Here is a 27,948-nt window from a genome sequence, read left to right on the forward strand (position 1 = left end):
CGTGGGTGGGTCTGCACCTCGTTTTTCATTAAATCTGCCTCTTGACAAATGCAGGCTTCAGGTTGGCGGCGTGCGGTGGGGTTGGCTGGGAGGAGGCCTGTCTGGAACAACCGTCTGGAATCCAAGGGAAATCAGAGCAGGCCAAGGCCACAGAGGGGGCGGGTCTGCGCCCACATTAGGGAGCCTGTTCGGGCCCCACAAGCACAGCGAGACACAGGAGAGTAAATCCCACTCCGGCCCCTGCCTTTAACCAACGTGGCTGCTTTTCTCCAGCCAAGTGAAGGAGAACAAACGAAAGAGGAAGCGTTTGCGAAGCACTTACCGCGTGTTCTCCACACACTGTCCCGTTTCTAGCAGGACGCCCCTGCTTCGTGGACCAGGAGACAGAGGCTCAGAAAAGACAAAAAGCCACACGGCGAGGAAAAGGTGCTGCTGGGACCTGGAGCCGGCTTCCTTCGGCCCTAAGCCCGTGCGCCAGCTTGGGTTGATTTTGGTCAAAGGGCAGTCTTGGAGAAAAGCCTCTCAGCCTTGTAGATGCTATGGACGTGGGCTGCAAATATCTCTTTGAGACCCTGCTTCCAATTCTTTTGAATATATACTCGGAAGTGCAATTGCTGGATCATGTGGGAATTTTATTTTTAATTTTTTGAGGAATTGCCGTACAGTTTTCCATAGCGGTGTGCCACTTTACGGTCCCAACAGCGCACATGGGTTCCAGTTTCTCATCAACACTCGTTATTTTCTGTTTTCTTGATAGTAGCCATCCTCGTGAATGTGAGATGATATCTTAGTGCAGCTCCCTAGTTATTAGTGATATTGAGCATCTTTTCAGATAATTTGTGGCCACTTATATATCATCACTGGAAGAAAATCTATCCAAGCCCTTTACTAATTTTTAAATCAGATTATTTGATTTTTTTGTCGTTAAGTTGTAGGAGATCGTTATATAGTCTAGGTTATCAATCTTATTACTCTTATTACTATCTTCCCTCAAAATTGAAAAATACTGTTCATGTCATTTCTTCCCAGGCAAGAATGTCCTTTTAGACCTGTTCAGTCCACACTACACAAAGGTGTGCACAGAAGCTGTTCACCATCGGGCGCTCTCACCAGGAAGCACTGAGTCACCTCTGCACCTGCCCTACCCTCTCCAAAAGGCCTCGCTGTGGGCACGCAGGCCGGCTCGGAAGGAGCCAAGGAGAGCAATTCGGTCCTCACGCCTAGAAGCCCTCAGATATATGGTCATAACACTGGGCTCTTCTTATCCCCAAGGGCAAACTGCTCCAGAAGACGGCTTGAAGAGCGGGCGAACGGTGTGGGAACATCCCGCGGAGGAGCCGGTCTACGGGGGGCTCTCGGGAGGCTGCTGTTTGTTTAGGACTGTGGTGAGGTGGGCGGTCGTCTGGCCTGTTGGCAAGAGCAGCAATCGGCTGCACCTCCCGTATAAACAGAGTCCAAACACACGCTCCAGCTACTGTCCTCTGTTGATTCTGGGACATAACTTTGCCCTAAGAATTTAGTTCCTCTTTTCATGTTATGCACAAGTGCATTAAGATAAAGAACATGGAAGAATTCATTTACTCCTTTAGGAAACAGATCTGTGTTCTTACCACAGTTTCCTGTCACTGCTCTTTGGCTTCAAGCCACAGAACTGATTCTAACTTGCAAGGGAGCAGGAATTTGTCATGAGAAGACCAGAAAGCTTGCTTTCCTTGGGTCTGTCTCCATATTCCCAGCAACAGGGTCTGAACGCCACTGCTTGGGTCTCATGTCTATGCATTGGGGAGGCGAGGGGCTGGGGTCAGGACATGGGGCTCCATGACTGACAGAATGAACAGTTCCACAGAGAAAGGGCGAGGGGCACACGAAGAAAAAGAATTAACAAATGCCCAGGGCTTTATAGGAACCAGATGCGGTGCTGGGACTGACCCTACTGACACTGAGATGAGATGATGGACTTAAATTACTCAGCGCAGGGCCTGGAATAGTGGGTCAAAAGTGTTATTAGTTCCCTTCTCTTTCTTGAAATCTTAGTTTAAGAAATACGCCTTCCCAACCTCTCTAACCTTTTCTGATTTAATGTGTTCTTTCACTTATTTTCGAGCAACTGAGTGTCTGGTGCTGTGCTTGGTGCCGTGAGCAGTGACGTGCCTGAAGAAGACACGGCCCCAGGGGCAGAAAGCTGAGGCAGGGGGATGCCAGAGGCGGGAAGGACCGGAGACCGATGAGCTCAGACTTTGTCTCTTTCAGCAGGGGAGAGAGGAGGCCAAGAAGGATAAGCATTCCGACTGCCTGTCTGACTTTCCTGGTGGGAAGACCCTCAACTCTGTTCCCAAGGTTTAACTCAAGGCTGGGAACATAGGAGACAGACACACTCAGAGACAGTGGCTGATCAAGGGAACAGGTGAAGAAATGAAAGAAATCGTGCACTGGCATGAGAGAGAGCGTTTGCTGCCAGAGACGGGAAGGTAAGACCTCTTCCTGAAACTCACCGGCTGCGTGATGGAGGTGACTTCCATGACCCTGACTTCCTTGTCCATAAAATGAAGATAATAATATCTATTACACAGAAATGTTTCGAAGATGACGTTAGAGCATTTGGGAAAGGACTTTACAAGGCCAGACATGCAGGAGACATTTTTTTTAAGTGTGTAAAACAATCAAAAATCTTACTCATCGGTTACCTGCAAATATACCCCTTGAAATATTCATTTTTCCCAGATCCAAAACGAGAGGGACTGTCCCCGTCTCATGGTATCTGCTCGGAATTCCTTATATGTGCAAAGATTAACACTGCAATCTTGGCTAAAAAAAAAAAAAGTAGAAATTCCCCAGAGAAGAATACTATGCATAAAAAAGAAACCCAAAGTCAATATTTAAAGTGTCTATTTAAGAAATTGAAAATGTTGGGTCCTATCGCAAATATGTTGTCAGATTATCTGATGGTGTGATTAATAGAATAGCGCCAGCTGCTCAGAAACATACCATAAATCATCTTCCAGACGCCTGGATGGGCAGCCTCCCTGGCAGCTGTTCCCACAGCCAGGAGGGGTGTCGGGGTTTGTGGGCACCTCACCTTGGAAGCTATGGCTCAGACAGACACTGAGAAAAGCCACCACTAGACGCAGTGCGGTCAGCCTGCAGGGGCAGAGTGAGGGGTCTCCCAGAAAGCCCTCTCCATGCTTGCCAGGAGGGGCGAGGCGCGTTTTATGGCACCTGTGACATCAGCCATGTCCAGAGGCTGTGCACATGGCCTCCCAGCCTGCTCGCCTCCTTTCCTCTGGGCAAGGATTGATTACTTTGCTCAAAAGGCAGAATCAGCAGATGGTTCAGATACGTGACGGGATCTGGGCCGTGGCTATGACACAAGGCTTCCTTTTCATTTTTTTTTTTTACAGCCAAGACAGGGTTAGTGAAAGCTTTAGAAATAAGCCCACGGTCCCTGTTTTAATGGATTCAGCACTGGCTCATGTGCAACATCTGTTATTTGAGATGTGCATTTATAGGCTCCTGCTGAGAACAGCCGCCTTTGTAGACCCTTGGGCTTCAGGCCTGCCACCTGGGGCAGGACGATTGCAGCTTTTAGCGGCATCTGTCTCCCTGCTCCCAGGACACCGACTCCCTGGAGCAGATGTCCCTTCTAGGCAGGGACGTGACTCTGGCCCCTCTAGAGTGGGAGAGCGAGAATACTGGGCACTGGTGAACGAGAGTCACAAATCTGAAAAGAAATAAGCGAAGAAACAGAATTTAAGCCTCTTTTCTCGGAACACTGCCCGAGTGTGGTCCAGTCACATGACCCTGCCATCGGCTCTCACTCCGTGGTCCAACACGTAGGGTCTTCAGCTCCCCAGAGGCTGGTCAATATTGGGATCAGGAACCCCAGCTGCGCCTGAAGGACCATCTAGACTTTCTCCTGGGGCCAAAGACTTAGTGCCTGAGGAGAGACTGACGTGCCTGTGTCCGCTGGCTGGAGTCCTCCCAGGCCCTCACCTTCACTGTGCCCAACACAGCTGGTGCCCCGGACCCTCTCCGGGCATTCCTGGTTCACATCTGCTAGGCGGGGCGGCGGGTCTAAGACTGAGTGGTCCCTGGGCCCACAAACAGAACGTCCTTCTCTCCTTCTGCCCCACCCACCGGCAGCCCTCCCCAGAGGGCAGGGCCAGTGGAGGGACGTCTAAATTGACCCTGTGTCTTTGTCCGACAAGCCAGACCCCCTCCTCAGGTCCCTCCCAGCTGGGACGTGCACTCCCACAGGCGCTCACCCGGCAGACGCTCCCACACGTGAGCCAGCCCGGCGCCCAAGGGGCCCCAGCTACAGGCCGGGGGCACTCACGGAGCACAGGTGCTCGCCACTGGGGGCAGGTGCTCACAACCGCCTGGCAAAACTGGGTTCCCCAGGAGGCTACCTGGGCAGACAGGCAAGGCGGGACATACAAGAATGGAGGATTTTTAAAAAATATGGATATTTCCCGAAAGAAGCACTGCGCTATCATGAGGAATATCAGAGTTTTCTGGACGTTTTTACACAGATCTTATGATGCGGTGGTGGTTTTATCTTTATTATGTATCGGCATAGCTCCTTGTGCTTCGGCCTTGACAGCTGAATCCTCCTTCTGGGGTTTCAGGAAAAAGTTCCCCAGCAACCATTCTCTGGGCCACTTGACGTGGCAGGGAGTTCCTCTTTCACCTCTGCTATGTTTCATTTCTGCCTTGTTTAACAGAAAAATAGGCCTGTTGGGGATGGGTTTGTGTGTCTGTGGGTGCAGTTATGGACAGTGCGTATATACCCTCCCTTCAAATAGTGACCACCTTTCACACGCCCTGGGGGGGCCCTTAGCTGCTGCCAGTAGTGGGCTGTGTCCTCAGGAAAACCATATTCCAAGCGCTGCATGTGTGATTCAGCAGCAGAAAATGAGGACGTGGGACGTGTGTGTGCCTCTGACCTGGAGCTGTGGGAGGCGCAGGGCCGGCAGCAGGCGGGGGGAGCTTCCTGCAGTTCCTGTCCCTGAGTCAAATCTTCAGAGGTGCGTTCCTCCCAGGATTCTAAGGGGCACCAAGCTCCGGGTTGGGATGTTAAAACAGTCTTAGTCTCTGGCCCGCGCTCTAGTGGTGCCCTTGAGGTGGGTTTAAGGGGCCCCTGCACCCCAATGCCCCTGCATGCGGCCTGTGTGAGGCGGCACCCCCAGGCAGGTGGGCTCCAGGACATAGACCTCCTGTCGGCACCCTCCCTCCTGCACTGACTACACTGGCTTGTCTTTCTGCTGCCCCCCTAGGGGGTGAGCCTCAGGGGCAGGAACACGTCCCACCCCTTTGGGGCCACCATTTCCCACATGTCGGCTCAGCACATGGGGACCGTGGTACGTAATGAGAGCGTGTTGAACTGAACTAGTGCCGCAAGTCACCGTTCAGATTCCTGAAGATATGGTGCCTGCACTTAAATACATCAGGACGGTTTTCCTCACGAGGGCAGCTCAACAATCCCACCAGCCTGGTTTTGCCCTAGGGAGCCCTGCAGCGAACAGAAGCAAGGATCTGTGCAAGAGCTTGGGGGGCTTCTAAGGAAAAGCAAGAGGCACCCCTGTTGGCGGCGCTCATGAGTGGGAGTCCACGTCTGGTCGGTGCAAACGACGACTCTCCAAGGTAAAGGGGTTTCAAGCAGGTCAAGTCTGGGGGCCTCAGACGGTGACAGGCAGGAGTCTGGAAGGCCAGAGGTGTCTGCACAGGAGTCACTGGCATGAAAGGCCCCAGGGAAGTTCTGAGCGGGTTCAAGTGTCACCAGCCAAGCCCCCAACAGGTGCCAGCACGCAGATGGCTTGACACTTGGTCCTACAAAGGTGACTTGGTCTCCGGGGCCCACGGTCTGTCTGGAGACCATTCAGCAGTCAGCGCTCTGTCATCATAACTACGAAGAGTCGGCGGCAAGAGCCGGCGTGGACGGTGGCAGCTGGGCCTCACCAGGGCTGGTCAGGGTAGAGCCGCACATTGAGACAGGAAGGAATGTATGGGTGGGCGAACAAAGGGACTCAGGCTGTGTGCAGGGGGGGGCCTCGTGCAGTTCAGAACGGCTGGCAAACGTGTGAGGAGGGAGAGGCCCCCAGGAGCATGGGCTGGGGCTTCCGCCCAGAGGTGGCAGGGAGTCAGGAGGGGTCTCAGGTGGAACGGGGACCTGCTCTGCGGTGTGCAAGGATCGCCGCAACACAGGTCTGGCAGAGAAGTTTGAGAAATGTGAGTCTGGGGGAGGAAGATGTCCCTAGGAAGCCACCACATTTGTTCAGCTACAGAGACCTGACTGGTGCATGAACCCCCGAGAGCTGAAAAGCATCAGCAAGGAGATCGGTGTGGATGGAGATGGGATCAGATGCAGAGAGGCAGGCGGAGCAGCCGGGAGGGTGCTGGTGCCCCGCCCCTGGAGCTGGAAGGACGACGCCTCTGCGCGCGAAGATGGGAAGCACGGGGTGCAAAGAGGTCGGTTTCCGACACACCCGCTTTGAGGTTCCCCAAAACCTTCTAGGGCAGAAATCTATACATTTAGGGGCAAATCACAGGAGAGAGGTCTGGGCAGGGATTACAGTTTTTCACAAAACGTTATTCCTTGTGCCTTAAAAAGGAGACACCCTAAGCAAACAAATTTGGATGTATGTGCATCGCAGACTCTGGCCCCTGTCTGGGAGACCCTCAAGGCTCAGAGACACACTGCAGCTCAGGCATCTCCTTCATCTCGTGCTTCCCGAGCTAGAGGGACCACAGACTCTTTCCAGTGAGCACACGCCAGCCACTGCATGGGAACTGCGACTCGGGGGTGATGGGTAAAGCCACGTGGGTGCAGCTGGTCCAGCTTTGTGGGGTGAGGGTGCTGAGGGGGAGTCAAGGACAGGTGCCAGCAATACCCACCCTTAATGTGTCTTTAAGGAGCCCATGCCTGTCCATACGCTATGGTGCTGACAGCCACCACAGGAGAGCCTGGCCATTTCTGCCGCATTTTCCGTCTTCACCGAGTCACTGCCTTCCTGTTGACCCTGCTTAACTAGCAGGACTCATCAGGCGAATGCCTGCTCGGTGAGCACTGCTGTGGCCAGAGAGACGACAGAACTGCTGGCCCTTGACCTGGTGGCGGGACAATCCCGCTGGCCTCCCCGCCCTGGCTTCCTCGTCCGCCTCCACCCGCCCTGCGGGCTGTCTCCTAAAGCCTGCTTCATGGGCCTGTGTCCTCTGCTGGCCGGCGGGGTCAGGACCACCTTCTCTGACTCGGAGCCCCAGAGCCCAGGCCTGCGAGCAGCCCTGCCCAGCCTTTGGGTGACTGCCACAGAGCCACACGTGCTGGTGTTGTGAGTTGGGGAAGGGACACCTGCAGACTTGCACAAGTGCACACACACACACGCACGCGTGCACACAGCAGCCTCAGAGGTAAGAAGAAAACCTGAAGAGTCCACGTGAGTCAAATAAGAGAAGCATCAGGAGCTGACCAACAAGCTCTGGTGTCCAGGGAGGCTCAGGAGGGCAGCCACAGAACCTGCCAAGCAGGACGTCATCTGGGACTTTCACAAGAATTTTGGTGACTTGATGGACACAAAGGCTGGATTCAAGTGGCTGGAAAGTGAATGTGCAGAGAAAAAGGACACAGTGAAAGCGTCTCTTTCAGGACCTTTCATCTGAAATGAAGGGTAAAGTCGGCCATGGATGAGCTGAGAGGGTGGGCACGGCCTTTCTGGGGCACAGACGGTGGAGCATCTCGGTGGTTCTCGGAGTTGGGAGAGGACACGCTGAAGCCAGAGGGCAAAAGCTGCTCTGGGGACTGGGGCCTCCGAAAAGGTGGGGGCCCGGGATCCAGGGCTCAGGTGGGACCCTGAACAGGAGGAGGGGGGACAGGAAGGTCGCTTCCGAAGGCTGTTGCACAAACTGGCTGACTTAAAACAGGAGAAAGGCACTGTCTCAATTCCGGAGCCTGAAGTCCAACCTCGGGGTGCCAGCAGGGCAGCGTCTCCCAGGCTGCAGGGGAGGAACTTGCCATACCTCCTCCACGGCTTCTGGAACCACAGGCCGTCGAGGTGTCCACGGCCTGTGGCCACTGGATGCCAGTGTCCACCCGCACCATCACACAGCATTCCTTACAATCCCCGCTGCCCTACGCCTCTCCCCCTAGGTCCGGGCAGCAGGCAGAGAGTGTCCAGTCCGGCCGTATCCAGAAAGGAGGTCCAAGCTGAACAACAGAGAGGAAGACAGTCAGTTCTCATCTTTGACCTTCAAATTAGACTTTTAAAATTCCCAACAGAGGCAGTATTATCGAGAAAGGAGTTGTGAGTCCAACAGCACGGCTAAAGTTTATGCCATAAACAGGAATGGGAAGGATGATAGCCCCGTCCTGGCCCTAGACACGATCAGACCCCGGAGGCCAGTGTGGGGCGGGGGCACTGGAGTCAGACAGGGAGCCTCGCACCTGCTCCCGCACTCGCTCAGGGTCCACGTCTGGAGGCCACCTCCATCGGAGCGTCTTCATTTCTACCTTATTCACAGATTTGACTGCCACGTGTGGTTAGAACAGAAGCAAAAATAAGAATAATAAAAATAAAAATAATGAAATGAATCTTGAACCGAGGATCAAGGCCAATCTCTTCACAGTTCTAATGGGGTTTCTAAAGTCCAGAAAGGGGTGAAGAAGGGTCAGACAGCAGTGCAGGCCCCCTAATTTCTGATGATCATGACTGTTTGCTTCCAGTGTCAGCAAGATCGGAGAACGCGGGTCCAGTATCAGAGGCTTCGGCTTGTTCTCTGTATCCAAGTGATGACGACTTGAACGATGCCCTAAGGAAGCCAAAGTCTCTAAATCTTCCCTTTGTTTCGGACAATCTATTTTCAAAGCCAGGAGAGAATACTGCCGGGAGGCCAGTGCTTATTTTTAATAGCAGCTAATATATATTGAAAGCTTACTGTGTGACAGGCACTGTGCTGAGCATTTTACATACATGAGTGCATCTAATGCTCACATAATCCCATTTTATGGAGGAAGAGGTTGACTCAGAGTTAAGCAACTTGCTTAAGGTCACGTAGCCGTAGGTATGGGAGGATTGAAACCCAGGGACCTGTTGGAAACCGAAGTGATGTTTGTGCTGCACGTCATATGCCATCCATATACTGCCCGTGTAGAACAGCTTTGCTCTTCCTCAAAGGATTCCTGGGATAACTAAGAAAGAACCGTTTGGAAAAAAACTGCCATCAGGTGCCTAAGTGCCAGGCACTGGGCACTTGCACAAACTGGCTCCTGTCTCGTGCTCAGAAGTTCCAACCCTCAAGAACTCCAGTCTTCCTGGAGGAGAGCTTAGGCTCTGGAGAAAGCAGCAGATTGCCTACGGATCAGTGATTTCACACAGTTTATACCCAGTGAGACGCATTAACTAACTGCCGCTCCATTGCTCAGAGAAAGTGCCAGAAGGATGCCTGCAAACTCACAGAACTTTCCAGAAGACTGACTGACAGGACAACAGCTTCCTGACTGGGGGCACCGCCAGCTGGGAAGGACGAGCCCCTAGCTGGTCTCCAGGCGCCGGGACAGTGTGATGAGCCTGCTGGTCCACGCTCGGCCCTCAGCTGCATCGGGGTCGTGAGGCAGGGGCTCCGGCACCATCAGGTCACGAGTGCGCTGGGTGCGCTGGGTGCCCGCAGGCGTCTGGATCCTTTCGGCTCCCACAGCGCCAGCAGTGAGGGCTGAGTCTACGCGGTGGGTTTGGAGGATCTGAGCGCTCTGCTTCCTCTAAGACCCCCGACACCCTGCTGTGAGCCTGAGGGCCCCACTTTCTCCGGATGAAGGCCTGGGCATCCCCGCCACCCTGGGGCAGCTGCGGAGTCAGTGCACAGACCATGAGGCGGTCGAGAAGTGGGCACTGGGGCCACCGAACCACACACTTGGAAGAGGTTAAAATGGCAAATTTTATGTTGTGTGCATTTTACCACAATTTTAAAAAACAGTGAGAAAACTCGGTGGTATTATCTCACCATACCTCAACACATAGAAGACTGTGTGCTTGTTGTTCTCTGACTGAGCCTTGCCCACAACAACCTGCGTGGCTCCTGCCCCCCCATGTCGTGGTTGCCCCGTCCTCAGGCTCCCAGCACCGTGCCCGGGGCCGCGCATGGCCTGTGGGCTCCCACAGCAGCCAGCAGGTAAGCGGGCCCGCCTGAGCCCCCTTGGGGCCCGTCATGCGAGCTGCGTCTGCAGAAGCCCGTGGCCCACAAACAGACGCGTCTCCTCTCACTTTACCCCCCGTGAACTCCGTCCACACCATTCAGCAGCCCGGAGGGTCCGTCTGGAGGCTAACGACATCCATATGGCTGCCGCCTGGGCCACCCGTACGTGCAGCTGTCAGGGCTGCCGCGGCCAGATGTGTGGCTGGCCGTCTTCCTGGGCTCCAGGTGAACCTGCCTGGAGTGGAATCTCAGGGCACTGCCTGCTGGGAAACTGCCGCTCTGTCTGGGCGAGGGCTGCGTCTCGCCGAGCCTGAACCAGAGGGCCGGGGTTCTAAGGACCCTGGAGACAGAGGCTGCGGTCTGGAGACGCGCAGGTCACCCCAGCCACTGTGCCGTCTGCAGATACGCTGGTTTTTAAGCTAATCGCCATCATTTATAACTCGCTCACCTAGGCACCACACCCTCACGTCGCCGGGCTTGCTGTCCCTGACCCATTCCCTTGCCGGGCCAGGGCACGTGCCAGGTGCTCTTCCCAGTCTGGCGATGCCGATCTGGTGACCTAGGCACGAAGTGCAGCTCCGGCCGGGCTGGAGAGCAGTTCACTGAATGTTGAGACCTCAGCTGTGACTGTCCCCGCCAGGTGCTGGGGCAGCAGGGCCTTCGTGCATCTCAGCTGATACCACCTGGTCCCTCAAGACAGGTCTTCGAGTGAGAGCGCGCAGCCGACGTCACCCAGCCCGGGCTCTTGGCCCTCCCGGCGGCTCAGCCGGTCCGCACCTCTGAGCTTCCCGTACACTTCGGAGGGGCCATGTGCCTGGGCCCCTCCAGCTGGGCAGCGGCACGGGCGCCACCCTCTCTGCCCTCCTGTGTGAGGGACAGAGTGGAGCTCCAGCAGAGATCAGAGCCCCAGGACGGGAGGAGGGCGTGGGGCTCCGGGGTCCCTGCCTTGGCCCGCTGAGACAAGGGCCACTTTGCCCGCACCCCCAAGTCTCGGTGTCTCCAGGACAGCACACGGATCCCTCCCTCTCCGTGATTCACACTCTCCTTATGGGACCTCGGCCACGACGGATGGGCTGATACTGACTGTCAGAGAGCAGCTGCCTCTGTCCAGGGGAGGGACTCGGGGAATTAGCAGGTGCTGTGCTAAGAACATTCTAGACAGTGACGAGGGCTTTGTCGAAAATGAGATGGCAGGTGGCTGAGAGAGGAGCCGGTACTTGGAGGATGGGGTTGGCCGAGGGAACATCTGAATGACAGGGGCGCGGCTTGGCCAAGATGATGGGAAGACGGGTGAAGGCTTTTGAGTGGGTGGCAAAGTCTGCGAGCTGGACCAAGCTCAGCGGGTGCCGAGGCAGGAGCGTGCCAGAGCCCCGTGGAAAGCGGGCAGGCGGCGGGGAGAGGTGGGGAGGAAGGCAGGGGCTGGAGCCCGCAGACCCTCCCAGCGGGCCAGGAGCCCACTGCCCTGACCGGCCCTGCTGGCCTCCAGCCTGGGGCCCTCTTCTGACCCATGCGTCTGCAAGCTCGATCCTGCTGCTGCACGGAGGATGGGGTGTGCAGGCCAGGGCCTGCTGTGCAGCACCTGTGGGCAGACACAGCTCGGCCATGCGAGAGGGTGAGACAGGCAGGAGCGGGACCGGGCCGGGACTGGGCCAGCAAGGGGCCTCTGCGCGCATGTGAGGGCAGGGGACCACAGTGAGCTTCCGGGCTCCTCAGCCGGGTGGACGGGGTGCAGCCCCTCCAGAAGGCAGGAGCAGGGGAGGGACGGCTTTGGGAGAATGCATGTGCTTTGTGGGCAACAAAAGTGGTCCCAGAAGCGGAAGGAAACCAGATCAATACACAGGAAACGTCAGGGCACCCATGGGGCCTCTCGGGGCTGAATCGCCATGGAGGTTTCAGTCGGAGCACACACGGGGTCATCATGGACTCTGGTTCGATTTTAACAGGAATCTAACCTCACAGGGCAAGAGACAGAGTTAGCTCGGGACAAGGTTATCAAGGCCTTCTTATTATCACCACAGTAGCTTCCCAAACAATGATTCGTTTTAAGGTCCTCCGTGAACCTTGAGTAGTCACGATATGGCCTCACTGTCCAGCTGGGAGCCACTGGCCAGCGGCTGCTCAGCCCAAACTGAGATGGGTACTAGGTATAAAATACTCATCCAATTTGAGGCTGAGGACAAAAGAATGGAATAACTCACTAATGCTTCTAATTTTGTGTACATTTAACATGATAATATCTTGCATATATTTTTTAAGAAAATAAAATATTAAAAGTAATTGCACCTGTTTACTTTTAAAATGTAGGCCCCAGTAAATTTATATCACATGTGTGGCCTCCTTTATGAGAACATAGGGCAGCACAGCAGTATGAGATTAAAGTTATTTAATAGAGCAATGTGTTGCTTTCAAACAACTCTTAAGATATGCCTATGGGATTTACTAATGGTCTCTCACCTGGTAAATTTCATTTTGGTCAAGAAGGTTCCAGAATTTAGGAGTACACGATGCAGCAAATATTAATATTCTCCTAAGAACTGTGTCACATGGAGACTATAAACTGGAGGTTTGTAGCTGGGTAGACAGATGTCTGTGCCATAGGCACTGGAAATGCTCATTATTCTGCCAAAGTTATGTCTCACTGAAGATATTCACTGAATGGTTTTAACTATTACACTACCAGCCTCTTTATTTTGTGGGTAAGGCTGACGGGCTCACGGGAGAAGGGTCAGGATCAGAGGACATCTGGTCTGCAGGCTTCCACCCACTGTTGTGGTAATCTCTCTCAAGCCTGTCAGGTAGGTTTTCTTTAAATCATGTTCCTATTGTCAGATAGTTATTTCAAAATAAAATCGGCACACATTTTTAGAGACATATTATGAGTGTTCCGCAAATTCACTGCAGACAAAATGCTTACTGTGATGTGAAGAGAAATGCAGGCCCCTTTCACTCAGAAACGTCCGGTACTAAAAGCATGTCTCTTTGTTAGGAACTCAAGATCCCAAATACAAAACCCCTGCTGTCAGCAAGCTCAGGGCTAGTGGGGTGGGCGCAGGAAGCAGACAGGTCAAATGCACAAATATTCGATGTAATATTTAGCATGCTCATTGCAATAAATTTCGAACTTCTAACTATCACTGAATTAGTTGCAGGGAACAGGAAGAGCTTATCAATTTAATAACACATAACACACTGCAGCTTGGTGTTCTCCGGGCACCACACTCTGACCGGGCACGTGTCACCTCATTTGCAACTCACAGCCGCCTTTGAGGTAGGGCTGTTAGTAATAACCTACAAGACTCAACTCTCCAGTACCCCCAGTGTTCCTTCACAGCCCTTATCTGGATCAGGATTGAATGACTCTGTGATCATCCGCTTACCATCCATTCTTCCTACAAGGGGTTTAGCTCCATAAGGGCTGGAGCCACACTTGTCTCATTCTCCACTATACCAACTATTTCAGAGTAAAACCTTGGACCTAGAGGGGCTTAAGCTAAGTAGAATAAGTCAGACAGGCTCAGCACTTGGCACAAAGTGGACAGTCCCATTTTTCTGTCCAGTGAATTCATTCATAATTCAATCCGGGATAGCAAATGCATTTCATTGAGTTTTCCAACTCTAGTGATGGACAGAGTCTGCTTGCAAGCTGGGTTAAGATTCCAGGTGCTTCACGATGGCTGGGTTGAGAAAAAGGCTGTGATTCATGAGTGGAGCCCATCTGGGTGTGAGAGTGGGGAACAGCAGCACATGGGTAATGGCCCAGGGAAGCTGCTGGCTCGGAGCTGGAGCTAATGAATCTGACCATGCAGCCTGTGTGTTATGCAGCTTCTCTATTAACCACAACGGCCATCCAGGACTAAGCACTTGGTAAAAAAACACTTGCTTTAATTAATTGGTTTTATGTGGTGAAAACGCCAGGCACCAAAAGCTGGTTTGGTTCAATAAAAAATAAAATGTGCCCATCCAGAAGGAGGCATGGAGCACACACAATGAAATATCGCTCAGCCATTAAAAGAATGACACTTGCCATTTGCAACAATGTGGATGGACCCAGAGGGCCTCGTAAGGAAGGCAGAGAAAGACAAAAACCACATGACTTCACTTACATGTAGAATCAAAAAAATACAACAAATGAACAAATGAATAAACAAAACAGAAATAGACTCATAAATACAGAGAATTGGTGGTTGCCATGGGGAGGGAGGCGGGGAGATTGGTGAAATAAGGTGAAGGGGGTAAAAGGTACGGCATGGGGACAGAGTCAGTAATATCACTTGGCCTGGTCACAGATGAAACCAGACTAACGTGTTATTTCCTAATGAATTTCATTTATTTATTTCATAATATCTAAGTGCTGACTTAATATGTTGTCACCTGACAATGATATATTATTATATGCCAACTATACTTCAATTTAAAATATTAAAGGTGAAAAAGGGAAAAATATATCCTTCCAAAGTAAAAAAAAAAAAAAAGAATCCTGTTCCATTATCTGGGACTCCAGTATGGATGGAGTCCACTTGTGGGCCCCCTGAGTCTTTGAGGCAATTCGTCAAAATCTGCATCAGCCTAGCCAGTGATGTGTGCCAATTTTTATGTATGTATTCATTTTCAAAATGGAAACGAAGCTATCTCTGGAAGAGGCTGTGGATAAAAGCAATAAACAAGCACTTGGAAAGCAGTTGACTCAGGCTAAAGGGCCTGCTGACCATGGACAGGTGCAATTCAGAAAGCCTGCTCCTTCAACTCATCCTGGCTGCTCCCTGTCCGTTTACTTACCATCATTTATTTCTAATCAGAAGAGAAGTTGCCTTAGCATAGAGGAGTTTCCAAAGGTCTCACAGAAAATATCACTGAAAGAGGTCAGGAGCAGGTTATGAAAATGCGTTTACTGCCAGCCAGCCAGGTGCCCAAGTTCCTCCAGCTCACGCTACCGTCCCTTGTCCTGGCTCCTACTGAGCCCTGCATGCAGTCATGGCATCTGGGGGCAAGCTGACGATACGTTTTCCTTCAAGCCCTGGATGTGGCTGTAGTTGGCCCCTTGAGCCAAACAACGAAAAAAACACAAAGAAGTAGAAAAATAAAATCAGTACACAAAATGAAGAGACCGAACTCCTCAGACTGGGTGTGCACAGGTGAGGACCTGTCTTCCCACGCGGCCGCTGTGTGTGGTGCGCGGACCGCTGTGGCACGCTGCAGAACGGCTGGCAGGCTGACTGTCTGGGCCGGTGCCCGTGGCTGAGCACGTGTCTGATGAACTGCTGTTCAGAAACGGAATGTGCTCAATGTAAGTTGAAGCCAGATCCTTACCTGGCACAGATATATTTCAAAATACACATGAGTTTGTACTAATCCTCAGCATTAACACTAGTTTAAAAAGAAAGCTTCTACCCTAGACCCTTTCCCCACAGTCCTTTCCTCCAGATTATAAATTCCCAAGTAGGCTGGGGAGGTCCAGAGGCGAGGTAGGCTTTGGTGCGGGGAGAAAGCACTGTGACTCTCTGCAGCCCTGAGAGTTGTCGGGATGCTTGGACACGAACGCGAAGTGACCAGGCATGTGATCAATAAGCCTGTAGTCATGACGACATGGAGGGGGAGCCAGAGGGGGGAGCTACACACAGGGGTGCCCGCGAGAAAAGAGGCTGGTGGAGGCGGTTCAGGCCAGGGGGCTGAAGTTAGGTGGGCAAAGCGGAGGAGACACGGGATGGACTGAGGGACCAGAAAATTGAAGAGAACTAAATGTGCTGGACAAGTAAGGTGGAAATTAATTTTTTCTCATTTTAATAAAGCATCCTGTTGCTTAAAAAAAATATTTTGGGGAAGCCTTAATCTGGCTCTTGTGCTTTTTTAAAAGGAGGAATGATCGATAAATAACATTATATACACTTCAGATGTACAACATAATGATTCAATAATTGCATACATCAAGCCATGGCCACAGGAAGTGGCATGTCCATCACCACACAGCCACCAGAACACGTTTTCTTCTGATGAGAACTTCTCAAATCTACTCTCTTAGCAGCTTTCAAGGGCTGCAGTCCCCATGCCGTGCTTTTATTTGGAATGAATCTGGAATTTTCTTAAAGGCCCTCTTGGCATCAGTCTAGACCATCATGCTCTCGACCAGATCCCGTGGAATTCCTCTTTTGGCAGACACTGATGGATGCAGGCTTTAAAAGGAGGACTGTATCCTCTAGTTTGGGGAACGCCGACTGTGACTGTTTTTAGAACGCACGGTGCACATAAGCACATCAAAGTTCCTGAGTGATGCCCTAGTAAAGGGGTGTGGTTACCTCTCTGACCGTGACTCCCCACGGACTATGAACTGCGGAGCCCCGGCCTCCCTCCCACGTCTCGTTGCCTTCACAGGTCACGGTACCTGAGCACGCAGTGGAGCTCTCCCCCTCCGAATCATGCCCATGGCCGTCCTGTACCCAGCACGGAGGAGGAGGGGGCCGAAGCAAGCCTCATTCTTCTTGCTCGTTTGAAAACCTTCCTCTCCTGTCTGGATACATGGAAGATTCTTTGGTCATGATTAAAATCCAGGATTTCACCAGGATGTGTCTACATATTGGTATCTTTTTATTAAAATTATCTAGAACTGAGAGAGATCTTCCAATATGTAGATTCAGGTAAATTTTCTTCTATGATGTCTTTGAATATCCTGTTGCATTTCACCTGCTCTAAGAAATATTAATATCTCTACATTAAATTTCAAATCTACCTCTATCTCGAGCCTCTTGGTCTCTTGGGTACCTGTGGTCTGTTCCGTTTTCATCTTTCTCTGGTATCTTTCTGCTGCCTTCATGACGTGGGTCAGTCTTGAGCTTTTCCTGTACCCCATGCAGTTAGGTTTCTATATTCTGTTCTAATTATAACATCTAATCTCCCTTTTTAGCAATATTTCATTTTACATTCTTTTCTTAACTTTGCTAGCTCTTCTTGCACCTCTGTCCATTGTCTTAACATCTCAGCTTCCCAGCTTATTTCATAGATTTGTGCAGGGATTAAATAGCATCTAATACTTTGATGACTTCAACATCAAGGCTATGAGGATACATATTGGCAAGCACCTGAGAACATGGAAAGGATGTCCCCCTCTGAAGGTGCAGCCATGTCCCCATCTGATGGTGCAATCATGTCCCCATCTGAAGGCATGATCGCGTCCCCATCCGAAGGTGTGAGCATGGCCCCGTCTGAAGGTGTGATCGCGGCCCCATGGAGATGCAGTCAGCTCCAGCCGAGAGCTGCCCCGGGGGCCTGACGTTGGTTGGGCCAGTCCTGTGAGCCAGGTGCAGCCCCGAGACCACCAGTGTGCAAATTCTGATGCTTCGGATTGTGAGACTGAAAAATTCTAAGCTGGGGGCATCAGGTTTTAGTGAGAATAATATGAATTTAATTTTGGGAGTACTATGTTAGAAACAGACTGACGAAATCTTCCAGCTAGCAGTTGGAAATCTATGCCTTGAAAATGACTGCATTGTTCTGAAAAACCAAACCCTCCAAGAAGAGTTCCGGAGCCAATATCCCTGATGTCTGATGGATGTGACCTGAGGGCACCTTCCCTTCACAACAGCATCTTGTATGTTGTAGCTCCGCGCTAAGTGACTTACATGCAGTGTCTCACTGAAACGCACACACTCCAAACCTGCGACTCAAGTACCATTGCTACTAAGGACAAGTGAACAGACAGCAAGGGATTGCAGCATGGTTAAGGCCAAACTAAAAACAATGTGGATTAACTGAGAAATTAGGGTTACACTGAACACAATCAGGAAGCGCGCACGCGCACGCGCACGCGCACGCGCACGCGCGCACACACACACACACACACACACACACACACACACACACACGGGCTTCTTCAAGGGCTAACAGGGTGTAAATGTCTGGCATTATTTTATGTCTGGTGTGGTAAAGTCTCCATCACAGAAGGACAGGGCACACCCCAAGAGGGTTGTTTAGAACATGGCAGCCCCCAGTTACATGGATGGGAAACTGGGGTGTGGATGTCAGGAACTTGGGGCCACATCTCAGAAAAGACCCTCAGGAGACGAGGAGGCAACCAGGAGGCGGTCGCACAGAACCAGGGGGGGACAGGCTGTGCCCTGTGCCCAGAGGTCAATCCAGTGAGACTCAGAGGACCTCTGGGTGGCGAAGACTCACTGTGTGTCATCAGCAGTGGGCACACAGGCACACTGCCCCCCTACTCACTAGGGGGCATCAGGCCCAGAAGTCTTGAGGCAGAAAGTGCTGGGTGTGGGCCCTCACGCCCTGCACGAAGGTTCTGGTCCGGGAGCGGTCTGCATGCCTGCTGCTGAATGCTTTCTTGACTCTTACAAGCATCCAGAAATGTGAGCTGATAGCTTGAAGAGGTTGTTTTAAAAGAAGATGGCAGCTGTGCAGGGGACATGGGCAGCTGTGTGTGAGAAAGGCCCAGGTGGAGAGGGGCCCTGGCACGGGGTGCAGACACCCACCGGGAGGGGTCCGACAGCCCCAGGAAGGCTCTGGCTTCAGACCAGCAGACATCACCTGATTCCAGACCACAGATGACATCATGTATGTAAGAGCCTTTGAAGACAGAAACGTCCTGGAGCCAGAAGATGCTGCAGTCACTCACCATCCTCATTAAGCCGTGGGGCCGGGCGCCGGTTCCCAGAGGGCGCATGCAGACCAGAGGCGCATGAGAAATGTCTCGGATATGCATTTGGGCTCTTTGCTGTGCATGTGTCACTCCCAGCACATGAGTCAGACTATAAACTGGGCCAGACGGGACGACGCTGCATGTGAATGGCACCACCAGTCGGGGTGCACGGTGGCTCGCGGCTGGCCAAGTGTCTCTGCCCCCCGCCTGCCCCCTCCCTGACGGCGAGGACAGAGCCCCTCAGCTCCCGCCTCGTCGGCCTGCTGGAAGGATGCTCCCTTGCCTTTTCCGGGGTGATCCATCCTTCAAAAGCAAAAGACAGCGCAACTGCCAGGGGCACAGCCCCTCAGGTCTTTCCGCCCCAAGAAGGCAGTCAGAGAAGGGACGTGTAGGAGACCCCCTCTCACCTCCCCCCACCCCAGACACACCAGCCCTGCTCTGCGTCTCATCTGCACCCTGCTGCCTGTGTGCAGCCTGATGGGCCTCTTCCCGCAGGAAGTCCTCTGGCTAGCGAGGCCCGGCCTTAGTGAAGGAGGGGGGAGGGAGAGGCCTTCGGCGCTACTAAGTCGTTCCACTGGCCAGGAGCCCAGTGCCCGGGTCCTAGCCCCTTGGCCTACGTGCGGGCCGACAGCAGCCCGTTCCTCCTGGCAGAATGCGCTCCCACTGCGGCACCTCCCGCTGCCCCTGCTTTGTGCTGCTGGCTCAACGTCCATCAGAAAACACAAGAGGGGGAAATACAGACATACTGTGGCGAAATTAAAGGACACACTCACTCACAGAATCCCAGGAGTTTCCCAAAATTAGAAAAACCGAATCTAAAGGAAATAAGCTTCAGAATGACAAGAACCAACAGGCATGTTTTCATGCCCAAAACAGTTAACCTAGAATTTTAAATGCAAACAAATAAATAAAAGCATCCTCAAACTTACAAAATCTCGGAAAGTATTTCATGTGAAGAATATCTTTGAAATCATCCTTGGAGAGAGTTCTCCGACAGTTGTGGCTTTTAATTCAAGAGAAACCAACTATACACAGAAAGTAAAAACTTAGTAAAACTTAGCTTTGACTTAATAAGCAAACACGAAAACAAATGAAAAAATGTGCCTCCATCACAATGCGTACTAAAACTCCAGATAATACCAAAGTCATGTGGGGGGTGAGGAAGATGAGAGAATAGAGAAGGGGAGACCAGAAGTTCCCGTCAGGTTTGGGGTGCGCATGCCGAAGACGAGTGTGAGAAAGCACCAGAGAAAGACACCTAGAGGTATGAGACTAATGATTCAAGGGTGGCCTGGAGGAGAATAAAAGGTAAATGTACAACTCCGAAGCCAGCAGAAGAAAATGTTCAACAGAATAAATAAATACATAAATAAACAGAAATAGAAAAAGTAAGATCACAGAAAAGCCACAATAAGCACAATGAACTCGAATGGAGTGAACTGGCCCAGGGAAGCGGTGCTCATGTAAATTGAAGAACAGAGAAGAGAAAACAACATGGCAGCGCCTCCAGCACACACGCCTGTGACACAGCAACACACGGAACGGGAGGAGATGCGGCAGGCGGAGGTGAACCACACCGAGAGCACCTGTTTTGTGTCAGACGAAAGAGAATCTGGAGGTAAACACGGTAAGAAGCAAGGGTTACATTTCAAAATAGATGAAGACGACGTACGTGCCTAACAAGATATCCAAAAGTATGAAAAATACAACAACTGGTAGAAATGTGAGTAGGAGTAAAAACAAAACGACAATTCTAATAGCAGATTGCAACATTTTTTTCTCAGAAACTGGTCAACAGATAAAAACTAGCATAGAGAATATTTGAATAACAATGAACATACTTCAAGTTTTAAAAGACACAGGGAAGTTTATGTCCCACAGAAACGGAGAATCCTTTTGAGCCCACAGAGAACTTTGCAGGTGGCATTTATCAGGCTGCACATCCCAAAGAATAGTATCCCATTAAGGATGTTTGCTGATCAGAATACAATAAAATTTGGAATAAAGAACAAAAGCTGTCTCCTTTTTAAAGCCTGTGTGCCTGAAAGTTTGGAAGCATACTGTTCAGCAAAAGTCACAAGGAAAACTGAGGAATACTTGCTACTGAGTAACAAAACGTTACGTGTCACAATGCGTGAGGTATGGCTGAAGCCAGGCGACATTCTTAGTTTTAAGTACGCTTGCAAGAAAAGTAGAAATAATGGACAAACCATTCAACTTGAGAGGCTAAAAAGAACAAAGCGGCAGGAAGGCGGAGCCTGGGTGTGGACGGGGCTGGGCAGTAGGAGGCGGTGGGAAGGCCTCTGCTGGGCCGGGCCGCGGGGTGGCAGGGAGGGGTGCAGGGCCAGGAAGGGCAAGGGAGGGCACGTGGCCCCACACTGCACAGACTCAACCTGCAATGAGAAGGGAACAGCTTTGAAGACCAAGGTGAGACAGGCACACTTCTAGAAACATCTTAAGATGCCGAGGTCAACAGCAGAAGCCAGGATGCCCCTGGGCACTGAAGCCCCTGGGTGGCGATGGTAGATCCCCCCAACCGGCAGGACGCGGCTTCTGTGTGGCTCTTCCCCAGTCCCTCTACAGAAGCAGAAGAAAAAGTCCGAAGACAACATCTTCAACGAACAACTGGAGGGCACCGCGGGCCCTGGGTGTGGGCACCGCACGCTGTCTGAGAATCAGGGCGTGAGTTCCAAAGGGCGGACTTCCCGGGAGATGCAGAGCGGACCACATGTTGTTCAGGTGAATGCTTGGCTGAGGGAGAAAGACACCTCAGAGGTCAGCACGGGGGCACCTGGGAAGACAGAGCTCAGAAAGGGGTCTTTGCACCACGGAACCCACGGGTGTAACTCATCCTAATGATGGAGCGGAGGGGAGAGACCTAGGGTATCTCCAGAGACGCTCACTGAAAATTCAAGGGCATCTCAAAACACTTGGTACGATAAACATTGAGGGGTATTTCCTGGACACGACGGAAAATGCGCACCTCAGCCTAAAGCTGGCATTTTACTTACTGGGAACTCACCAGCAAGGACCCTTAATCATGGTTGTTGATCCATATATTAGATGGGTAAAAAAATCATGTTTTTATTCTCCAACAGAAACTCACCTCCAACAGAAACTCACCTCCAACAGAAACTTAGCTTTTCCTTCAATTACGAATTGTAGATAGGAAGCCACAGTCTTATTAGAATTATCTCTGATTTTGTCGCAAAGAGAAATCCCAAACATTTTCAGAGCATATCACAGTTGTTGTGAGTATCTCAAAATAATATCTGAGCCTCTCACTGTTTTGAAGTCATTCGGTATTTATCAGACTCACCACCCTATCTTCATGCAGTAATAATACTTCAGCAACTATTTCGGTTCCTGGTTTCCTTTATGGTCCTGTACTTTATCTTTTGCATTTAAACTTTAATTCAAAGGAGTGGCCCATAAACGTCACTTGACTGACAGAGGGGCCCAGGACGCAAAATAGGGTTCCGAGGGCCTTCCTCTATCCCTTTCCAAATAAAATCAGGAACGAAACAGGATGTCCACTACCTTCCGTGGTGCAAAGGATTTGGAAGCCAGAAATTCAGCAAGTCTGTAAATGACAACCGAGCCTTTGGGTACCCTACTGCACCTGACCTTCCTGCTTACACACACCCAAACACCCACACTCACACAGGCACTCACGTTCCAGCAGTCACTCACACGACCCACGCACACACACATGCACACGTACATTCACTCACACACACACTCACACACAACACACACTCCATTCTGGCTCCTTGCTAAGTGAGAGGCGAGGACAGGAAGATGAGTGGGAAAGGGAAAATTTTCCACGCAGGATGCAGTCCTCCATCTCCAGCCCCTCGCCTTGGCTACAGCATCAGCCTGGCGGGGTGCCCAGCGCATCCCGGCCATGCCTTGGGGGAGGTCTGCTCAGCAGCAGGTGGGACCTGGGAGCCAGGGGGCTCCCTAGCCTGGCCAGCGTGTGCTGGTGGCTGCCTGCGGGCCCACCCACGAGGCACCAGCACACACCCGGGCCCTGTTGACCCCTCCGGCCGCTTGTGCCTCCTGTGACTTCCTGAGTGCGTCACCCTGGCAGATGTTAAAGCCCTGTCCTGAACCTCTGTCCCCTTGTCTGGAGCCCTGACTCCTTACCTGGCCTTAGCAAGTCTGCTCCCCTCAAAAATGAGAAAAGAAGGGGTCAGGTTCTGCCCCGGGCTCCCAGTGGCTCACTGGAACCCCGGGGCCACAGTGTAATCAACCTGACGGTGGAGACCACCAGTGCTCAGCCAAGGGTCGCAAACCCCAATTCTTCAGAAGGCCAAGCAGCTGTCCACACTGATGGTTAGAGAGATATGAGGACAGGTGCAGGGCTGGAACAAGCACCTTCGCCCAAGGACATTCAAATAATGTATAAACATATATAACAGGCCGTTAAGTAAGCCAGACAAAGCAATCTGCAGGCTTCATTCAGCCCCAGGGGCCACCAGTTTACAACCTCAGCGATTCCTGCTTCCCCTACAAATCACCCAGTCCTGGGGGAGAAGCTGTGTCCTCAGCGCAGCCAGCACACAGGACTCTCTGTGCCCCATGACCTGGACAATGCGTCCCCCCCAAGTCCCCGGGAAGCACGGAGGCCGCCACGGCAGATGGATTCCCCGATCCTTATACCCATCGCTCAGGGCTGAGCAGCCAGCATGCCTGGCGTCTGGGCAGTGACCCAGGTCAGCACACCCTCCCCGCCAGCCCCCCGACTCTCCCGTGAGTCTCTTCTAAATGCAAGCACAAAATTGCTGCTGAAACCAAAGAGAATATTTGACTAAAGTAGGTGCCATGGAGAATCTAAATATAGTTAGCAATTAGGTGCAATTCCTCCACTGAATAGGGAATATGCAACTGGAATTTTTTGAACTCTAGGAGTAAAATATATGATTGTGGGCTTCATTCATGAACCAATTCTTTTACATAATTCATCCTTCTTTAAAAATATCCTTGTCCTTAGGCAGCCCGCAGAAAGGTAGGTTGACTAGGAAATTAGCATTAGCGTCTGCCTGCAAATTGCAGGTTTTAATAGCTCTAGTCACTGTCTCAGAAATAACCAGAGGATCTAATTAAGGGGCTGGAGCGATCCAAGATGCTCAGAGGAAACCGGGAAGCGGCAGCCCTTGCCGTCTACACAGCAGGCTGCGGTTTGCAAAAGGCTGCCGTGTCCCTTCTCCACTGGGATCCTCGGAAGCCATGTGTGGAGGGGTTGCTGTTCCCGATCCACAGATGAGGAACTGAGGTCTGGAGGGGCCCCCTCAGCACCCCGGCTAGGGAGTTCCAGAGGGAGGATTTGAAGCCAGGTGTGCTGGCTCCAACCCAGCATGGCTTTGCTACATGGCTCGGCACACTTGCTCTGTAAAAGGCCAGTGTAGACTTCAGGGGCCATCCGGTCTTTGTCACCATGACTCAGCTCTGCTGCTGCAGAACTGATGCAGCCTCAGGCCAACCGTAAGCCAATAGCAAGGCTGTGTTCCAAGTAAACTTTCTGTGTGAAAACAGCTTGAGGGCTCTGTGTGGCTTCAGACTGGACTGCGGTGTGCTGACCTCCGCTCCCTCATCTCCATGCCGCCTGAGCCAGCTCCCAGCTGAACAGTGGCAGAGGGGGCAGCCGGGCTGCAGGGCCAGAAAGGACAGAGGTCGAGGCAAGCGCCCGGCAGGGGAGGAGCCCCAGGAGGCCATCATTTATAAGGGGCCTGCGCAGAGTCCCGGGTGTCTGAATGCTAGGAAGGAGGCAGGACAGCCGGCACTCCAGCTGCACATGAGATAAAGGGTGCCACCAGCCACCAAGATTCTTGTCTCCTGGGAAAGAAGAGTTTCAAAAGTACAGTTCCGATCAGCAGTGTGCTTGACAAGAGCTGCATGACCAGGGTTGGGCTAGAAGCAGATTCCTGGGCTCCGCGGTCCCTTACCGCTCCCCACTCAGCACCGCGGGAGCCCCGCGGGCTCACGGCGTCCCAGACTGCGCTGGGGAGACGTGAGAAGCCCGAGCTGTGTTCCCAGGCGACAGGGCGCGGGGCTCACTTGCCCTTGGCCGGGATCTGCCTCGGGGACCCTGCTTGGTAGCCAGCCTCTGCCTGGCACCTCAGGCCCCGTGCTCAGCACCATACGGAGGCCGTCTCCGTGTCCCCGCCTGTGTGCTCACCTCCGGCTCCATCCTGTCCTGCTGCTGCCAGTGGCTCCGCCTCAGTGGGGGTGTCCCGGGTCAGGCTGAGGCCCCTTCCGGTGGGTGTGTCCTATGGCAATAAACGTCCGTGCCCGGCCGGGTCATGCACGTCCCCCCTCCTGGCTCACTGCGTGGATGTCTTTCCTCTTCCCGTAGGAAGACAGGCCACGCGGAGCTTGCTGCCCCACTGTGCTGAAGCGCGACAGGAGGGCCGTTTACAAACACTGTTAGCTTTGCCTAGGCAAGTCTCCTCTGCCAGGCACAGATGCCCTAATGGTCAGTGGAAAATGTAGAAAGAAAGGGTGTCCCTTCAGCATCATCCATAAGAGAGAAGCCCAAGGGTGAGGTCGTGGGGGAGCAGGGGCTGGAGTGACACGGAGAAGCCACCAGTCCCAAGGGGACGGAGAAGCCATCCCGAGAAGCTGCAAAGCCCGGGCTCACAGACACAGTAGGTGCTTGAGGGCCCTGGGTGTTGGGGGGTCTTGGGTGGCAAAAGCAGCCCCAAACGATAGCCTCTGAGGGACGGCCATCCAGAGGCATTGGCCCTGAGCGGGAGGTGCAGCACGAGGCGGGGAAGACCTGCAGGCACCCCCAGTCAGCTCCCCTCTTGGCACCATGATGGGGACAGCAGTCCTGGGCCTGCTGCCATTAGGAGCCCAGATGACCTTTGGGCTGGTCTGGAAAGTGGGCTGCAGACACTCGGCAAATTCCCTCTGTCCTGAGGAGAGGGGCCAAGCACAGGCCCTGGACTCCGCGGCAGCTGCCGAATAGATGATCACACTGCGGTGCGTTCAGGGTGCGCAGAGAAGCCTGGGGGCCGGGCGGAGACGGCTGCGCCAGCGTGAGGGGCCTTTCCCTGGGGCCGGTGGGCAGGCAGCGAGCCGGCGGAGCAGGGCTGCTGACCTCCCTGGCCCAGAGTCCCAGACTGGCTGCATCTGATCAAGGATTATATTTTTATCGCTTAGTGTTTTATATTAAAATTCACTGCCAATATTTTGAAATCTGAAATTGCCCTTAATAATCTGGACTCCTGAATTTTCTTTAAAAAACAAAAAGAGCTACAACTCTCTAAGCCTCTTCCATGTTGTTGGGTCTGGGTGGCCGACACCCGCCCCTCAAGAGCGTGTGGACCCCCGTGGTTTTGACTGGCGCTTCCCTGATGGCGGGTGAGGCTGGGCATCTTTCCATCCCTATGCCTCCTTTGGGAGACTGTCTACTTCATTCCTTTGCTCTGCTTCAGACCCTCTGCCCTTTTTTAAATCAGATTCTTTGGGCTTTGAGGGGGAGGGTTGTTCTGTTTTTGTGTTTGGCTATTGAGCCATGTGAGCTCTTTATATATTCTGGATATCGGCCCCTGTCGGATTTGATTGGCAAATATTTTCTCCTTGTCAGCAGGCTGCCCTTCCTTGCTGGTCTCTTGGTGGTGGCGCCCTTTGCTTTGCAGAAGCTTTTTGGTTCGATATAGTTCCATTTATTTATTTTTGCTTTTGTTGCTCTTGCATTCTGTAGTCTATTCCGGAAAACTGCCATTAAGACCAACGTCAAGGAGCTTGCTGCCTGTTCTCTTCCAGGAGTTTCATGGTTGGAGGTCTTGCATACAAGTCTTTGGTCCACTTTGAGTCTAGCTTTGTTTATGGTGTAAGACGGCGGCCCAGCTTCATTCTTCTGCATGTCGCTGTCCGGTTTTCCTGACACCATTTATTGAAGAGACCGTCCTTTATATTCCCTATATTCCTGGCTCCTTTGTCATAAATCAGTTGCCCATATATGCATGGGTTTATTTCTGGGCTCTCTAGTTGGTGCCATTGATTTGTGCATCTGTTTTTATGCCAATACCATACTGTTTCCATTACCACGGCTTTGTAACACAGTTTGAAGCCAGGCAGTGAGATGCTTTGTTTCTGCAGCTCTGTTTCTTCTTGGTCAAAACGGATTTGGCTCTTTGGGTTGTTTCGAAGTACTTGCTAGAAGTCCCAACCTTTCCCGAGGGGAAGATATCACCTGTCAAAGCCGTAAACAGACTAGGTGCTCCTGCCCACTGAAACCGCACCTCGCTGACCTGTCGGCCCCCGCCAAGATCTCTGTGGGAGGTGCAGAGGCAGACCTCTGTCCTTTCAGCTTCAGACACACCGCGTGAGTGGACGTAGAACCCGTCCTGCTGAACGGGCAGCAGTGGGGCAGACAAGCAAGTGTCCCTCCAGGCCCCTCTCCTTTCTGCCTCTCCTCTCACAAGAGGTTGCAGGAAAGGCGCCTTTACAAACCTACTTCTGGTGGGGTCCTTCCCTCACCCGCTTTTCCTTCCTAAGTAAGTCCCCTCTGCTCGCTGCACAAACCTGGCACCCCCCCAACACAGGGTCCCTATGTTTTTGCTTCTCCTTCCAATGCAGGACCAGTTGGAGGTCAAACATGCACCTTACCCCAACCACAAGCCATGCCTATCTGCAGCCCCCATGCCACCAGCCCACCAGCAGGGCACGCCTGAGTCCTCCCCTTGGTCCACTGTAGAGCCTTCACTCTTCTGCCTGCCAGCATCCCTGCCAAATGCAAACGAGGGTGGCCGACCCTGTGCTACAGCAAGTTCTGAACGGCCTCGGCCGGGTCCCACTCCAGCCATCAAGTTTTACCATGTATGTCTGGGGAGCCCGCACAGACTGCAAACACCGGCAGGGTGAACGAGGCATACGTGTCACCCAGACTCCCGAGAAGCGGGTAGGGGCCTGGGGCTTCAGAGGGAAGGAGAGCAATTCACAGGGACATGAAAGGCAAATGTTCGGTGAACAAATGTTTGCTGGCGTCACTGGAACAATGGGGGATAGGGAAGCATCTTAACAGACAGGCTTTGCTAAATTGCTCCCGGACTACCACCCCTGATTCATGCTATGATGTCATCGTCTAGGGTGATAGGTCTCTTCCTGGAGCAGGTCCT

At 52.5% G+C, this 27,948-nt stretch overlaps 1 protein-coding gene and 1 long non-coding RNA gene across 2 annotated transcripts in view; both read right to left on the bottom strand.

Moving 5' to 3' along the window:
* MTHFS (methenyltetrahydrofolate synthetase) overlaps positions 1–27,948 on the bottom strand; it is a 119,744-nt gene that overhangs the window by 35,324 nt on the left and 56,472 nt on the right. The window lies entirely within an intron of this gene.
* On the bottom strand, positions 438–27,365 carry LOC140847297 (uncharacterized). Its single transcript, XR_012127204.1, has 3 exons — positions 16,556–27,365; positions 14,956–15,216; positions 438–8,197 (listed from the first exon to the last, which is right to left on the bottom strand). It is a non-coding gene; the product is annotated as an uncharacterized lncRNA (long non-coding RNA).

This window comes from Manis javanica, chromosome 18, assembly GCF_040802235.1.
Source record: "Manis javanica isolate MJ-LG chromosome 18, MJ_LKY, whole genome shotgun sequence".
Taxonomy (NCBI): Eukaryota; Metazoa; Chordata; class Mammalia; order Pholidota; family Manidae; genus Manis; species Manis javanica.